Source organism: Pleurodeles waltl, chromosome 2_1 (assembly GCF_031143425.1).
Source record: "Pleurodeles waltl isolate 20211129_DDA chromosome 2_1, aPleWal1.hap1.20221129, whole genome shotgun sequence".
Classification (NCBI taxonomy): Eukaryota; Metazoa; Chordata; class Amphibia; order Caudata; family Salamandridae; genus Pleurodeles; species Pleurodeles waltl.
In genome coordinates, this window is record NC_090438.1 from 849,127,621 (window position 1) to 849,145,982 (window position 18,362).

Below are 18,362 nucleotides of genomic sequence, written 5' to 3' on the forward strand. Positions count from 1 at the left end.
ATGGCCAACGGTTGAAAGAAAAAAGCAACATCATTGTCATAAAAGATGGGAGTGAGGATGGTAAGTAAGGTAGTTGATTGTGGGGCAGAATCTTTTACAGCAGATCAAGGTAAGGTTGGGATAGGTGGGGTAGCGTGAAGAATAAGAAGTTACCGTACATGGAGATCTTGATGCCTTTAGGGGCACATCTCACCCAGGCTATGAAGGAGAAGATATGTAAAGGTGAGTTTGTCGATGTTTGAAGTTATTACATAGAGAGGTTCAAGCAAAATAGGGGGTCTAAATAGGAGGAATGGGAGCTATAGAGTAGATCAAGAGTCCCCAAAACAATTGAAAATTGGGCATCTGCATTCTTAATTTTTGCTGGTGTTTATTGCAAGGAGCATCCAGAGCTATGTGTTTCTCTTTTCAAATACATGGATTTTGTGATGCGGGCTCAAATGGACTATGGCGGTTTTGGTTGGTTTAGATATGATGAAGAATTCAGAGTGAGGATGTTATTATTTCTGTTAAAGAGGGGGTTGATATTGATGGTCTTTGGATGCGTTGGTTGTGTACTTCTAAAATGGCCCCAACTCTACATACAGCTAGTGGGCTCCCGGATCCTTATAAACCCCTTCAAGGATGTCCCACCCAAGGGGGATGGGTAATTCTGTTAGAGGACAATTACCCAGAATGGTTCCTGTTGGACATTAAACAGAGGTTCCTGTACAAGGTTGCAGTGTAAATCTAGACATGACTGCTCCAATTGTGGTGGGAAATATCTGCTGGTTCAGTGCTTTGGAGGCATGCAGTGGGACTGGCAGACAAATGGAGGTGGGGGAGACAGGGGTATGGGTCAATTTCAGCAGGTGGTGGGGAAATGCCCATACCCCTTTTCACTTGGAGATTTTGTCTTATTGGCTACAGTTTTATCCAAAGATTGAGGAGACAAAGTTGTTATATTGGGTTTTTTCAGAAGGTTTCAGGTTACGTTATCAAGGACCGAAAATTCGTAGATGGGCAAGAGGTGGTAAGGAGGAAGTTGTTAAAGGAAGGAATGGCTGGTAGAATAGTGGGTCCTTTTGATTTTTGGCCTATTCCTAATTTGACTATTTCACCATTGGGATCGGAGCCGAAGAAACAACAATGTGAGTTAGATTGATTCATCATCTATCATGGCCAGTGGGTGAGTCAGTCAGTGATTTTATTTTATAAGAAGATTCCATAATTCATTACGCATCAGTGGATGAAGCAATTAGTTTGGGTAGGATTTGCGGTAGGAATGCTTTGATGGCAAAGTTAGATATTTAGGGCCTGATTACAACTTTGGAGGACGGTGTTAAACCGTCCCAAAAGTGGCGGATATACCACCTACCGTATTACGAGTCCATTATATCCTATGGAACTCGTAATACGGTAGGTGGTATATCCGTCACTTTTGGGACGGTTTAACACCGTCCTCCAAAGTTGTAATCAGGCCCTTAGTCTGCCTTTAGATTGTTGCCAGTCCACCCTGAGGATTTTTCATTACTGGGGATTCAATTTGATGACAGGATATTTGTGGATAGAATGTTGCCAATGGGTTGTTCGGTTTCTTGTTCTTTATTTGTAACTTTCAGCTGCTTCCTGCAGCGGTTATTTCAAGAAACCACTGTGTTTCAAAATGTTACTCATTTCTTAGATGATTTTTTCTTGTTAGGTGATTCAGGATGGACTGTATGTGGAAGAGGTCTTGTGGACTTTCAAGATTCCATGGAAGAGATGGGATTGCCATTGGGTCCTGATGAGACTGAGGACCCTGCTACTTCCATTACGTTTCTGGGAATTGAGTTGGATTCAATGAAGTTGGAAGTTCATTTACTGGTTGAAAAGGTGCAGAAATGGATTTCTTTGTTGAAAGAAACTGTTTCTGAGGATAAGTTGGAGTTGCGTCAAGTACAGGTTTTATTAGGCCAATTTTGCATGCTGTGTAGTAAGAGTTGGGAGAGCTTTTTGCAGGTGGCTTGTTTTTGCAGTCAGAAGTGAAGTTTTGCAACACCACAGAATTCGGCTTAAGGCAGGCACTAAAGCAGATTTGAGGATGTGAATCTGTTTTTTGAAGGATTTTAAGCATGTTGTTAGTTGATGAAGAGTTGTATTGGCATGTACAGATTGTTTCTGATGCTGTCGGTGCACATGGTTTTGGTGCTTTTTGGGACGGGCATTGGGCTGCGGAGTCGTGGCCCAAGGCTTGGAGAGAAGAACACTATAATATTGCCTTTCTGGATTTTTTTCTTTTAGGGGTTGCGCTCACTTTGTGGAGAAATAATTTGATAAACCGAAGAATTGTTTTCAATGTGGACAACCAGAAGATGGAGAATTTGGTTAATTCACAAAAAGCGTGGGATGAGAAAGTTTTGAAGCTATTGCGTATATTTTTGTCTTATTGTTTTGTTTGAAGTTCAATATTCTTATCAGGGCTTGTTATGTTCCAGGGGTGAATAATGGTATAGCTGATGTGCTATCTTGCTCGAAGTGGCAGAGATTCGGTGGACTGGTGCCAGGAGCTGATTTACTGAAGACGCCACTGCCAGTGGAGCTATGGGAAATTGGAGTGTGAGAATATTACGTTTGGTTTGACAATCCATTGCTCCGTCTACATTGAGGTCACATGATAGGGCTTGGGCTGAATTTATTGAGTCAGGGGAAGTAATAAGAGCTAATGGTCCCCACATATCTTGGTATAGGAGGGAGAATGCAATTTATTTTATAATAACTCAGTTTGACAAGGGTCTCGCAGCAGTAACCATATCAAGTAAGATGGCAGGTGTGTCATTTTCTGGTAAGTATTTTTGGGGTTATGATCCCAAGAAGGGGAAATTTGTTGAAGGATTGCAGCAGGTTGGGTAAGGGAAGGGGGTGTGCGTCTGGATCATAGATGTCCTATTTCTGGGGCAATGTTGAAAGACCTTTTAGGGATAATAACCCTTTTTTTTTTAGAGTGGGAGGTAGCTTCGTTATCTTTGTGTATGACAAGGCTTCATGGGTCTTTTCGAGTTTCTGAGTTATTGGTCACAAGGTCTTTTTGCGATTTACGGTGTTCTCAGGTAAGTTTGGTACATGGCGGATTAAAGCTTTGTTTGAGTTCATCTAAAATGGGTAGGATTTTTAAAGGCCAGGAAGTGTTGTTAAAATCGACGGACAAGACAGAGGCCCTCATTCTGACCCTGGCGGTCGGTGATAAAGCGGCGGCCAAGCCGCCAACAGGCCGGCGGTCTAAAATATGCAATTCTGACCCTGGCGGGAACCGCCAACACAGCCCGCCAACTTAACACTCCGCCCGCCACGGCGGTACAAACAAACAGCGCGGCGGTTCCCGCCAACAGCCAGGCGGCAGACAATGTACCGCCCACCCTATTACGACCAACCAATCTGCCACCTTTTCCGGGGCGGGAGCACCGCCGATAAGAACACGGCGGAAACAGACTACGAACGGGAAAACGCTCACCTCTACGCACTCCACGCGAGATTCCGGCAGTATGGAACCAGAGTTGCAGGTCATCCCCGCACTCCTATTCCTGCTCATATACCAGGAGCACGCCCGGCGGCGCGGAAGACATCGGTGAGTACTGCACCTACGACACAGGGGAGGGAAAAGATTACCGGCACACACCCACCCACCCACACCCACTACAACACACACATCAATGCATTCCCACAGATCACTGTCACAACCCACAAACCACCCCCCTCCGAAATAATGCAAAGACCAAAAGAAGAGATCATAAACGGGCAGATATATTGAAATATGTACACCAGTAATCCCAATAAATAAATAAACTATGTACAAAATATATACAGCTACTAAATGTAGTCCAACCACTGTCCGTGGATCACAGGGGTCCTGTGCAAAGGGGCAAGGCCCAGTCCCACGACAAGAACTCCACGGAGAGAACACTGCAGGGGCATCAGAAAGAAAATAGGACAGGCACCTCAGGGGGAAGGGAAGGGGGGGCACCTCAGCCACTTGAGTACACGACGCCAGATCCACGAGGGGACTCCATGACCACTGGCCCATCCTGGGGAGAGCAAAGCCACAGTCCAAACAGTCCTTACAGTGGGTGGCCTGCCCACTGGGCCATCCTGGGGAGAGCAAAGCCACAGTCCATACAGTCCATACAGTGGGTGGCCTGCCCACTGGGCCATCCTGGGGAGAGCAAAGCCACAGTCCAAACAGTCCATACAGTGGGTGGCCTGCCCACTGGGCCATCCTGGGGAGAGCAAAGCCACAGTCCATACAGTCCATACAGTGGGTGGCCTGCCCACTGGCCCATCCTGGGGAGAGCAAAGCCACAGTCCATACAGTCCATACAGTGGGTGGCCTGCCCACTGGGCCATCCTGGGGAGAGCAAAGCCACAGTCCATACAGTCCATACAGTGGGTGGCCTGCCCACTGGGCCATCCTGGGGAGAGCAAAGCCACAGTCCATACAGTCCATACAGTGGGTGGCCTGCCCACTGGGCCATCCTGGGGAGAGCAAAGCCACAGTCCATACAGTCCATACAGTGGGTGGCCTGCCCACTGGACCATCCTGGGGAGAGCAAAGCCACAGTCCATACAGTCCATACAGTGGGTGGCCTGCCCACTGGGCCATCCTGGGGAGAGCAAAGCCACAGTCCATACAGTCCATAACAGACCCCACTGCCACTGGAGGAGGCAAGTTGGCCAGAGGACATCCTGCAGCCCTGCCCGAGATAGATCCTGCCCTGCCACGTCTGCCAAAGGGCCAGCGGTTCTTGCCTTGAAGGGCCCAGTTCAGCGGTTCCTGAGACGGCGGGGCCCAGTTCAGCGGTTCTTGAGACGGCGGGGCCCAGTTCAGCGCTCCTTGCCTTGAAGGGCCCAGTTCAGCGGTTCTTGAGACGGCGGGGCCCAGCGGAGCGGTGCGTGAGACGGCGGGGCCCAGTTCAGCGGTTCTTGAGACGGCGGGGCCCAGTTCAGCGGTCCTTGCCCTGAAGGGCCCAGTTCAGCGGTTCTTGAGACGGCGGGGCCCAGTTCAGCGGTCCTTGCCCTGAAGGGCCCAGTTCAGCGGTTCTTGAGACGGCGGGGCCCAGTTCAGCGCTCCTTGCCTTGAAGGGCCCAGTTCAGCGGTTCTTGAGACGGCGGGGCCCAGCGGAGCGGTGCGTGAGACGGCGGGGCCCAGTTCAGCGGTTCTTGAGACGGCGGGGCCCAGTTCAGCGGTCCTTGCCCTGAAGGGCCCAGTTCAGCGGTTCTTGAGACGGCGGGGCCCAGTTCAGCGCTCCTTGCCTTGAAGGGCCCAGTTCAGCGGTTCTTGAGACGGCGGGGCCCAGTTCAGCGGTCCTTGCCTTGAAGGGCCCAGTTCAGCGGTTCTTGAGACGGCGGGGCCCAGGTCAGCGGTCCTTGCCCTGAAGGGCCCAGTTCAGCGGTTCTTGAGACGGCGGGGCCCAGTTCAGCAGTTCTTGAGACGGCGGGGCCCAGTTCAGCGGTCCTTGTCCTGAAGGGCCCAGTTCAGCGGTTCTTGAGACGGCGGGGCCCAGTTCAGCGGTCCTTGCCCTGAAGGGCCCAGTTCAGCGGTTCTTGAGACGGCGGGGCCCAGTTCAGCGCTCCTTGCCTTGAAGGGCCCAGTTCAGCGGTTCTTGAGACGGCGGGGCCCAGTTCAGCGGTCCTTGCCTTGAAGGGCCCAGTTCAGCGGTTCTTGAGACGGCGGCCGGTCTATGGCCAACTGCTAATTGCCTGGTGGTGCCCTCCTGGGCAGCGGGGATGGTGCTCCTTCACTGCCCACCTGGGCTGTGGGTGGTGGGGCCCTCCTGGCCAGCTGGGCTGGGTCCTCCCTGGGCAGCGGCTATGGGGGTGGTGGGCTCTCCCGGGGCAGCTGTGCCAGTTCCTCCCGGGGCAGCGGCTATGGGGGTTGTGGGCTCCTCCTGGGCAGCAGGCCTGCTGCCTGACCTCTCCGACTTGCTGCCCTTGCCCTCCTTAGTCGTGGGCCTGTGGCCCTTTCCTCCCTTTGGAGCTGTGGCTGGTGACTGTCTCTGGGTGGTGTCCGGGGGGGATGTAGAAGGCGGGCTCCTGCGGCGCCCCTTCCGCCTTCTGCTCCTCTTCCCAGGGGGTGGGCTGGCTGTCCCCTTGCTGCTGGGCGAAGATCCAGACATGCGGGCTGGCGGGCTCCAATACCCCTGCACCCTTGTCAAGGGGGCTGCAGGGCTGGTGGTGGCTGAGGTGCTCTTCTTACCCCGACGAGAAGGAGGGGGGGGCTCAGGGTCAGGAAAGAAGTTAGTAGTGGCGAGGAAGAGCTTCTTGGGACAATGGAGAGTGGTAGGTACAGTGGGAATGGGAGTGGAGAGGATGTGGTTGTAGGTGAGTCACGTTTGCTGTCTTTGGGTGCAGGTGCAGGAGGGATAGGCTGCCGTGAGGTGGATGGCTGTTGGGTGGGTGGGTGGCTGCGTTTGTGTGGTGTGGAAGAGGGGGTGACAGACACAGTGGGAGAGGACACAGGGGACGTGTAAATGGCAGTGGGGGTGGTGACTGCACATGTGCGGACTGGAGTGGAGGGTGTGCTGGTGATGGAAACACTGGCTGATGGTGAGGTGAATGGAGGTGTGAGTGTAGACGTCACAGGGAGGGTGGAGGGAGACGAGGAGGTGGGGGTCACAGAGGTGGTAGTGACTGTTGGCATGTCTGCATCGGAATGTTGCGTGTGTGAATGTCTGCGTGATCTGTGGTGCTTATGTTTGGATGAGCTTCTCTTGGGTGTTGAGGTGTGTGCAGGCTGGTCTGATGGTGTGGGTGGGACAGGCAGAGGAACAGGAGACTGGGAGGAGGGAGTTAGTAGAGGCAGGCAGGAGACAGGGACAATGGCTGCCGTCAGTGCTGAGGCCAGAGCCTGGAACGATCGCTGATGGGCAGCCTGACCCGAATGAATGCCCTCCAGGTACCCATTGCTGCGATGAACCTCCCTCTCCACCCCCTGGATGGCATTCAAAAGGGTAGTCTGCCCAACAATGAGCGTTCGGAGGAGGTCAATTACCTCCTCACTGAGGGCAGCGGGGGTAACAGGGGCAGGGCCTGAGGTGCCTGGGGCGAAGGAGATGCCCGGCTTCCTGGCAGAGCGGGCACGGGGCGAACGCTGAGGGGCTGCTGGGAGGGCGGAGATGGTGCGCTGGGTGGCGGCTGTACCTGTAATGGCGGGGGGCACGGATGGTGCCACCCCCGCAAGGGAGCCCCCTTCCGAGGACGTGTCCGTGTCGCTGCAGGGTCCAGTCGTCCCCGTCGTGGAGCTCCCCTCGCCCTCCGTCTCACTGGTCCAGTCTGACTCTGTGGCATGGCCCTCCTGGGCCATGTGAGATGCAGCTCCCTCCTGCCCCGATGCCACTTCTCCTCCGCCTGATGATGCTGATGCACACAAGCACAGAAAGACAAACAAAAAGGGGGGGGGAGAGAGAAATAAAGGGATATTGAGTACATGGATCTCCGGTACAGTTAGCGGACATGACAGACACAGATGCCCCCTGCACTAAGTTGCGCACTTGGGGTCCGCTACGCATTCCGTGGAACATGCCCTACACGCCTAGAGTTGACAACTGCACCCATGGATGACACGGCCCAGGGATGGCTGTACTGACAAACTACTGAGGGTGGTGGCTGGGGACACAGGGGCTTACGGGGGTGCCCAGCCTACAGATATCGCCCTGGCCTAGGGGGACCCCCAGCCCTCCTCCCCCACCCAGACACCTCCACTGCGCGACAACAGAGTAGATAATGCTTGTACTCACCCCCTTGTGTCTGCTGTGCTGCCCTCACGCGCCCATCCAATTCAGGGTAGGCCACCGCCAGGATCCGGAACATCAGGGGGCTCAGTTGACGGCAGGCACCCCGCCTACATTGGGAGGCCATCCCCAGCAGAGACTCGGCGGTCTTCTTGGTCCCGCGGCGGATGTCCTCCCACCTCTTGCGGCAGTGGGTGCCCCGTCGATGGTGGACCCCCAGGGTCCGGACTTCCTTGGCGATGGCACGCCAAATCCCGATCTTCTCATGGGCGCGGACCTATGTGACACGTACAGGGAGGGAGAAATACCACGTTCAAGTTTGTCAGCATTTTCCTTTCCAGTGGCCCAACGCCCCCCATCCCCGCCAGGCCCCCCGCCATGCCCCCCGCCAGGCCCAACATGCCCCCCGTCCCCGCCAGGCCCCCCGCCATGCCCCCCGCCAGGCCCAACATGCCCCCCATCCCCGCCAGGCCCCCCGCCAAGACCCCCGCCAGGCCCAACATGCCCCCCATCCCCGCCAGGCCCCCGCCATGCCCCCGCCAGGCCCAACATGCCCCCCATCCCCGCCAGGCCCCCCGCCATGCCCCCCGCCAGGCCCAACATGCCCCCCATCCCCGCCAGGCCCCCCGCCATGCCCCCCGCCAGGCCCAACATGCCCCCCATCCCCGCCAGGCCCCCCGCCAGGACCCCCGCCAGGCCCAACATGCCCCCCATCCCCGCCAGTCCCCCCGCCATGCCCCCCGCCAGGCCCAACATGCCCCCCATCCCCGCCAGGCCCCCCGCCAGGCCCAACATGCCCCCCATCCCCGCCAGGCCCCCCGCCATGCCCCCCGCCAGGCCCAACATGCCCCCCATCCCCGCCAGGCCCCCGCCAGGCCCAACATACCCCCCATCCCCGCCAGGCCCCCCGCCAGGCCCCCAAGCCAGCCAGTGGCCCCAAATCCATATTGAATTAAACTCACTTGTTGGTCTGGAGGACCGTAGAGTAGCGCATACTGGGGGAGGACCCCATCCACAAGTTTCTCCAACTCCTCTCCAGTGAAGGCAGGGGCCCTTTCCCCAGGCGCAGCAGCCATTGTCCCTTCCAGACCGAGGTCACAGCAACACTTGCAGTATAGGTCCTCTCCTGTGAAAGTTCAAGTCGCAAGTGGATAAGTAGATAGAAAATGGCGGTGACGTCCGCGGCGGTGCGTACCGCGGCGGTGCGTCCCGCCACCGCCGGCGCCCTTCGCCATTGGCTCCTGAAACCCATAGGCTTCAATGTTAACCAATGCGGCTTTGCGCCGCGGTCTTCGCCCGCCGCCCGCCGCGGTGTGCTACGCCAGTGCATTGACCTCACATCCCATTGTCACACTTCACAGGTCAGGCAGCCGCCATTTCCAGGGCCCACATGGCTCAATTTCAACTGCGTCACACAGGCCTAGGCCTTGCATAGCCACTCAGACATGCCATTCACTGCATAGAGAATCGTATACTGTGCTAGCTGTGAGTACGTACCTGTGGGTTGCTTGACTGTGTGCTCCATGTTGTCCTTCCTAGGCACCGTCCGCTGGGTTGGGCGAGGAGACGGATGAATCCTCCCGTGTACCGACCGCTGGTGGACCTGTCGACAATGGAAGAACGCCACATTATCCTGACCTACCGTCTTAACCGTGCCACTATCCATGAACTGTGTGCCCAGCTGGAGCCCGACCTGATGTCCCCCATCCGCCAACCCACAGGGATTCCCCCTCTGGTGCAGGTCATGTCAGTACTCCATTTCTTGGCAAGTGGGTCATTTCAGACAACCGTGGGAATTGCTTCTGGGATGTCTCAGCCCATGTTTTCGAAGGTGTTATCCAGAGTGTTGTCTGCCCTGATGAAATCCGTGAGGAGCTACATCATTTTCCCTGAGGTGGGCGAATTGGCTACAGTGAAGGGTGATTTCTACGCCCTTGGACATATTCCCAACGTAATTGGTGCCATTGATGGGACCCATGTGGCTTTGGTTCCCCCAAGAGACAGGGAGCAGGTGTACAGGAACAGAAAAAATTACCATTCAATGAACATCCAGGTGGTGTGTTTGGCTGACCAGTACATCTCGCATGTAAATGCCAAATTCCCAGGGTCAGTGCATGACGCCTACATCCTCAGGAATAGCAGCATCCCTTACGTGATGGAACAGCTACAGAGACACCGTGTATGGCTAGTGGGGGACTCTGGGTACCCCAACCTGTCGTGGCTACTGACCCCAGTAAGGAATCCCCGGACCAGGGCAGAGGAACGGTACAATGAGGCCCATGGGCGTACTAGGAGGGTGATCGAACGCACCTTTGGCCTCCTAAAGGCCAGGTTTCGGTGCCTGCATATGACAGGTGGATCCCTAATGTACTCACCTAAGAAGGTGTGTCACATCATCGTGGCCTGCTGCATGCTTCACAACCTGGCTTTGCGCCGCCAGGTGCCTTTCCTGCAGGAGGATGGTCGAGACGGTGGTGTTGTGGCAGCGGTGGAACCTGAGGAGAGTGACGAGGAGGAAGACGACGGGGCTGAAACAGACAACAGGGACAGAATCATTGAACAGTACTTCCAATAGGACACAGGTAACATTTCAAAGATAATTTAGTAAATGTTAACTACTCTCCAGCATCTCTGCTGCCTGTCTATTTGCCCCAGTGTATGATGACTGAGTTTTGGCTTTTCCCTCCCTATTTCAGATCTGGGGTCCCCACTACGAGTCCTGTGCTTCGTTTCCCCATGGACTACAGCTTTGTGGCAGCTGTTTGTTGACTTCACCATGTACAAGGACATATTTGCACTGTCATGTCAATTACAATATATTGAAATCACAGCCAGACTCCAGATATTTTGGTGCAAAATAGGTGTTTATTTAAGTGCTCAAAATGGGATGGGTGGTTTCAAGTGGGTGGGGGCTATGGTGAAGGAATGTCCATGGCAGAGTCCAGAGTAACAGTCACACAGGTGCATTGTCCAGAGGCCTGTGGAGAGATGGAGCATGGGCAGTTCAAGGATGGACAGGGTGACAATGTGGGACAGTGGGATGACATCAGGTGGTATCCATTGCTGGCGGGGGTCTTGACATCCTACTCTGTCTTCTTGCGAGATCTCAGGGCCCTCTTGCGGGGTGGTTCTTCTCCTGCAGGAGGTGGGGGTCTGGTGGGCTGCTGCTGTGCGGGGGCCTCCTGTCCACTAGCGCCGGCGGAGGTGGTTGGCTGTTCTTGGTCCAGGCTAGTGGCAGGGGCCCTTGGGTGTTGTTGAGTGTCCGCCCTGTTGTTGACGAGGTCCTGCAGCAGCCCTACCATGGTAACCAGGGTGGTGTTGATGGCTCTGATGTCCTCCCTGTACCCCCGATAGTGTTCCTCCTGCAGTACCTGGATCTCCTGGAACCGGGCCAGTACCGTCGCCATCGTCTCCTGGGAGCAGTTGTATGCTCCCATGATGGTGGTGAGGACCTCGTGGAGAGTGGGTTCCCTGGGCCTCTCCTCCCCCCCCTGTCGCACAGCTGCCCTCCGAGTTCCCCTGTTTCCCTGGGCCTCTGCCCCCTGGCCGGTGTGCCCACTACCACTGCCCCCAGGTCCCTGTTGTTGTTGGGGTGGTGGGTTATCCTGGGTGCCCTGTAGTGGTAGACACACCGCAGATTGACGCGCCCTGGAGACAGAGGCATGGGCCCGCTGGGTGGGAGCTGTGCTGGTGTTCCCAGAGGGGTTTGGGTCTGTAGTGGCCTGGGCCTGTGTGAGGGGAACCGACTGTCCAGAGGTCCCCGATGGTCCGGGCTGGTCATCGGTGTCCAGGTCGACAGAGCTGCTGTCATCGCTGACGGCCTCTTGGGTGGGGGGTGTGGAGAATTCTGGCCCCTCCGCCGCGGTGTGTTGACGGTCGGGTCCTGCAGGGGTATAGAGGTATGGTTATAGTTTCAATGTGTGGCATATGGGTGTATCTGTGGGTTCTCGTGTCCCCAAGTGCTGGCATTCGTGTGTGGGGGCTTTGGTGAGGGTGGCTTGTGGGGGGGATGTGTATATGCATTGGGCATGCTTTGGTGATGGGTGTCCATGCTTAGTGGACGCATGCAGGCCTAGGTTTTGGGATGTGTGGGTTGTGATGGTGAGACATTGGCGGGGAATAGGTGTGCTGGGGGTGGGGGTGAGGATGGTGGTGGGGGTGAGGATGGTGGTGGGGGTGGGGGTGAGGGTGGGGTTCGAGGATGGGGGTGAGGGTGGGGTTCGAGGATGGGGGTGAGGGTTGGGGTATGATTTGGCATGCAGGTGGGGGGGAAGCAGTATTGAAGCTTCAACTTACCAGTATCCATTCCTCCGCAGACTCCTGCGAGGCCGTCAGGATGCAGGATGTTCAAGACTTCCTCCTCCCATGATGTGAATTGTGGGGGTTGAGGTGGGGGTCCTCCGCCAGTCTTCTGCACGGCGATGTTGTGCCTGGATACCATGGAACGCACCTTCCCCCGTAGGTCGTTCCATCGCTTCCTGATGTCTTCCCGATTTCTGGGGTGCTGTCCCACTGCGTTCACCCTGTCGACAATCCTCTGCCATAGCTCTGTCCTCCGGGAAATGCTGGTGTATTGTATCTGTGTGCCGAACAGCTGGGGCTCTACCCGAACGATTTCCTCCACCATGACCCTGAGTTCTTCGTCTGTGAAGCGGGGTTGTCTTTGGGGTGCCATGGGGTGGTGTGTATGATGTGTGGGGTGGAGTATGTGTATTTAAGTGAGTTGAGTGTGGTGGTGTGTGTTGTTTTGTGTGTGGATAGTGTGTGGGTGATGGTGTTGAGTGGCTGTGGCTGTTATTTTTTGGATGCTGGTGTCTCGCTCTTGCCTTCTTTACGAATTTTTTAGCGTAGGGGTTTGTGGGTGATGTGGGTGTGTATTTTATATTGTATTGTGTGTGTGGGAGTGGTGTGTGTATGTGTATCAGGTGTGTGGGATTCAAATCGTCCAATGTGGCTGAGTTTTGTTCGTTTGTGTGTATTCTGACCGCGGCGGTGTGTCCCGCCAATGGAATACCGCGTTTGAATGACCGCCGCGTGGATTCGTGGGTCGTAATGGCATGGGCGTATTTCTGTTGGCGTGACGGTGGAGGTTTTGTCACCTCCACTTTTCCGCCGACCGCTGGTCTGGCGGTCTGTTGTGGCGGTCGGATTTTCGGAGGTTTGCCTTCTGCGGGTCAGAATGACCGTGGCGGGTTTCCGCGACCGCGGCGGGATTATGGAGGATTTCTGACCGGCGGTAGGCGCCTTTTACCGCCGAGGTCAGAATGACCACCAGAGTGTCCAACCCATTGTTGGTTAGTGTTTTTGTCTGTGTTTCTCACTATGGAGAGTGAATATGTATTTATCCACAAGGATGGTTCATTCCTAAGTTCTTTCCAGCTGTTAGCAGTCTTGAGGACTGCATTTCGTAAGTTGGGGATATCACAGAATATTTACAGTCCAAATTCTTTTTGCATTGGAGCGGCCACGGATGGTAGAAGGAATGGTGAGAGCAATAAGTGGATAATGGATGTTGGCCATTAGAGAGCTCAATGGTTTAAGAGATACATTAGGTTGGGTCAGTCTAATGTATAGATAATTGTTGATTTATCGGTCACAATTTCCTTGGGTAATTTTGTTTTTCTTTTCAGGTTGTGTGAGTGGTCCGCATGTAGAAGGTTCATTGGTATGGATCATTGGGCACTCATTCGTAGGCTGGGCAGCTAAGCAACAGGATTTGAGGCCTTTTGGGAGGCAGTTGGGTTTTGATGGGGTGAGGTGGAAGATTGTTTAGTTAGGGAAAAGTGGGATGAGGTGGGGCGAGCTCTTAGCCATTCATTCTACAAGATTAGCAAATGGTGTATGCCTGGATTTGTTGGCTATGCTCTAAGAAGAAAATGACTTAGTGCAACTGTCTTGAATAGGTATCCTCAAAGCTATGAAATTGTATCTAACTAGGTTGATTTCCACTTGTTCAGGCACTCACATCTTATGGCCAGAGTTGATATCAAGGAGATTTTGAAGAGGTGCTTGTAGTTTTGCTGGGGTTGAGAAGCAGAGGAGAAAGATGAACAGGGAGATAAAAGGGTTTTGTTGACAGCAAGGCATTTCTGTGTTGCAACATCCTGAAATTGTTCATACCGATGCATCCTTAAACAGGCAGGACGGGGTTCATCTTTCTTTTTTGAGTAATGAGTTCTACATTTTGGATTGGAGGATCAAGATTGCAGAATTGTTGGGTGAATGTTTGTGGGTCTCATTACTCTGATGCATTACTATTTGTGGGGCAGGAAAATGCCTTCGGGTTTCCCTGGGTGGCGGAAATGAGAGACATTTCAGTGTTGGGAGGGGGTATGGAAAGGAGAGGGCAAATATATTAAGAAGGTCCGAAGGGATGGAGGGGCAAGGGGAACAACACGAGGGGGACACTAGGGCACAATGGTACTGGTTTTGGGTCAAGGTTGATCTGGGAAAGGGCAAAATATTTTATTAGAGGGTGGGGGTGGGGTTAGGTGGAGTTTTATGTATTAGTAAGGACATTAATTAGTTTTATTAGGCTTCATGCCAAAGTTGTTTTATAATTACCAGACCTGTTCTATTAAAGCAGCCTTTTACCCCTTATTCAGTTTACAGCGTGTTGTTATTGCTCCGTTTTCGCCCGACGAACGCTGACAGAGTTCCTTCGGGGAATTATTGTTTGAATTATAGATTTGGGGGAAAGTGTCTTTCATATGGTTTATAGGTTGCCAAGTATATATGTTTCTCTTCCAAATGTGAGAGGCAGTTTTTCCGTGGGTGTAAAAGCAGCATTGATGTTTGTGAAGTGTCTACTGTAATTTATGTATAGCTGAGAAGCAGAGCTTTAAGTGAGTTGACAAACCTGAGGGGATCTCTCAAAGGGGCATGGTAATAAGGGCATGGCTTAAACATGTAAGTTAAATATATGTGCTTACCGTATGCCTACCAACTACTTTGCTGCCTCTTTATGTTATTGTATCCTGACATAAAACTGATATTTCACCAAGCCAGGACTATTGGCTTTTATTTGTTAGCTTCATAAAAATAATGAGTATCAACAATCACTTGGTTGTAAATAATATTGAAAATGCTCCACTTTTTAACTCATGAGACTATGAAAAAAAAATGCTTTGTTTTGCAACTTTTTTACTTACTAGCCTTGAGGAGGTATTACGTCAGGAAGTTTACTTAAGTGCACTAAGCAATTCAACAAAGGCATGTCACTATCTATGCCCCAGCCCATTAAGCTCCACAGAGCACCAACCTGACCCATTCCTGCCAGTACACCCACCGAAAAGCTCTAGAGATGTCAGTCATGTGACTAACTTTGTAAAAGCTGTGAAGGTCGATGAGTCTGACGCGACTTACTCTGCCCTGGCCTAACTGCTCTTCCAAAGCACTGGCATAAGTGTTCCCTGTTTGTCTGACTATACCAAAGTAGGCCTGCACATCAGACAGAAAGATCACTCTTGCACAATTTATTTTGCTGTTTTACATAGCACAAAATCAACCTAAAGGTATTGGAGTGCCTTACATGAGCACCAGTTGCACTACACAAGGATACATTGAATTTTGGTAGGCACAGGGAGATTAAGGGGCATATTTATACTCCGTTTGCGCCAAATTTGCGTCGTTTTTTTCGACGCAAATTTGGCGCAAAACTAACGCCATATTTATACTTTGGCGTTAGACGCGTCTAGCGCCAAAGTATGAGGAAAGAGAGTCATTTTTTTGCATGAACGCCTTCCTTGCGTTAATGAGATGCATGGTAGGCGTTCCCGTCCAAAAAAATGACTGCGACACAAATGCGTGGTATTTATACTCCCGGGCAAAAATCACGCCCGGGAGTGGGCGGGGCAAAAAACCCCGCATTTGCGCCTCTTTTTAACGCCTGGGTCAGGGCAGGCGTTAAGGGACCTGTGGGCTCAAAATGAGCCCACAGCTGCCCTCCCATGCCCCCAGGAACCCCCCCTGCCACCCTTGCCCACCCCAGGAGGACACCCAAGGATGGAGGGACCCATCCCAGGGACATTGAGGTAAGTTCAGGTAAGTATAATTTTTTATTTTATTTTTATTTTTTTTGGCATGGGGGGCCTGATTTGTGCCCCCCTACATGCCTCAATGCCCAATGACCATGCCCAGGGGACATAAGTCCCCTGGGCATGGCCATTGGGCAAGGGGGCATGACTCCTGTCTTTACTAAGACAGGAGTCATGTAAATGGCGTCTGGGCGTCGTTAAAAATGGCGCAAATCGGGTGGAGGCGATTTTTTTGCGTCAACCTGACTTGCACCATTTTAAGACGCCCTAACGCCATTTTCCCCAACGCCGGCGCTGCCTGGTGTACGTGGTTTTTTTCCACGCACACCAGGCAGCGCCGGTCTGCTAGCGCCGGCTAACGCCATTCAATAAATACGGCGCCCGCATGGCGCTTCAGAATGGCGTTAGCCGGCGCTAAACTTTTTGACGCTAAACTGCGTTAGCGCAGTTTAGCGTCAAAAAGTATAAATACGGGCCTAAGTGATTTGTCAAGAATCACAGGATGTTGAGCCAATGTCAAAACTCTCACCTGGTTTACTCCTCCAAAATAGGTAGCTCTGGCCGTTATAACACAATAGAAGCCTAATCATTGCCCTCAGCTCCAGCAGAACCTAGTCCATTTAAAGCCTCACTCGGAAGGTAATGTGCTTGCTCTGTTGAAGGCAAATGAGGCTGGGGGCTTCTTTTTTATTTTTTGGCAAATATGAAATTGTAAATGCTGGAAAAAGTCACCAAATAAAAAAATAATAAAGTTAGGTTTGCCAGCATTAACCCATTTAGTGTAGTCATCGGCCGCTGGCAGACGCCCACACTACCTCCTTGGTGCGAGGCTCGCTGACGTCACATTTTTCCCCACCGGAGCAGCGAAGGAGCAGGTAAGTGCCCGCTCCCTACTCCGGTGGGGAAAAAAGGCCAAAACGGCCTCCCCAGATGCCAGGGAGGCATTGATGGAAAGGGGAGAGTCTCCCCTTTCCATCGAAGCCTTCCTGGCACCGTATCCTGGCCAAGTATCGCAGCATGGCTGCAATCCATGGGCAGGAAACACTCCGAGGCACCAGGATCTGTGGGGGCACAAATAAAAAATAAAAGAGGTTGGGGTTGTTTTGGGGGGTGATCGCGCCCCCCAATTAAAAAAAAGTATTATTTTTCAAAATAACAAAACAAAATGGCGGGGTCGGCCCTCCTAACACTGGCCGACCCCTGGGGTTACAAATTCTTATAGTTTTCCCTGTTGGGGGGGTGATCGGGCCCCCCCAGGGAATACGTTTTTTAAAAAAAATGTCGGGGTCAGCCCTTAGGCTGACGCCCTATGCGGACGTTTTTTTTATATATGTATGCTTTGCCAAGAGAAAGTGAGATAGAGAGTCAGTCTCTCTTTAATTTTTATATATATATATATATATATATATATATATATATACACACACACACATATATATTTTCTGTCCAAAAGTAATTTACCGCACTCCAAGGTTCCTTTAGGCAGATTTATTGATAAGAATAGCAACCACCAACACGTTTCAACTCCACTTGAGACTTGAGACCGTGAGCAAGACTCAAGTGGAGTTGAAACTCATTGGTGGTTGTTATTCTTATCAATAAATCTACCTAAAGGAACTTTGGAGTTCGGTAAATTCCTTTTTGAACACAAAATATCTTTCACGGGTGGTCTCCTTTGTTTCCGGCACCGGCAGCTGAGTCAGCCTTTAAGAAAATGAATCTGCCCATTTGGATCATATATATATATATATATATATATATATATATATATATTTATATATATATATATATATATATATATATATGAGACACATCTATATAGATATGTGTGCATATATATATGTGTATATATATATATATATATATATATGATATATATATTTTTTTCTATGTGTTGTTTTCCATGTGTTGTTTTCCAGCAGCCACAATTTTGTCTACTGGCAGTTTTGATGCCATAAAGTAGCGCAGATGGTTTATTGGCTTGCTGCAAAGGATATCTAAAGTATAGAAAGCATCTCTCTCCTATCACCTATCAAAAACAGAAACATTCTTCAAAGAAAACGAAAAAATAATACCACACACAGCAAAATGTATATATAATAATATCAGAAATAATATATCAACAATTAACATTCTATATAGAAATCATCATAAAATGCAAACCCCCTCTACCTTACATGAAGGAAACAGACAAAAGACTCAGACAAGAAGAATAAACACACAGAACAGAGACTACAAGGATCTCAAAACTCTATAACATAAAAAAGACAAAATTACAAAGATAGACACACTATGGAGCAGGAACTATACTTCTCACCTCCTAATTCGAAGACAGTAAAAGCATACAACATATAACACATAATACAGGCAAATCAGATTGACAAAATTAAACAAATATAAAGAATATCTTTCAAATATTCAGATAACAAAAGATTCTCCAAAAATAGTCATTGAATAAGTCACAGACTGAGTTCAGTCACATAGATTCCTCAGAAAGGGAACCTTTCCGGCTCTTAGTCTTATTTGTACAAAGTTAAATTCCAAATGTATTCCAGGATGTTATCCTTAGTACTCGATCTCATAT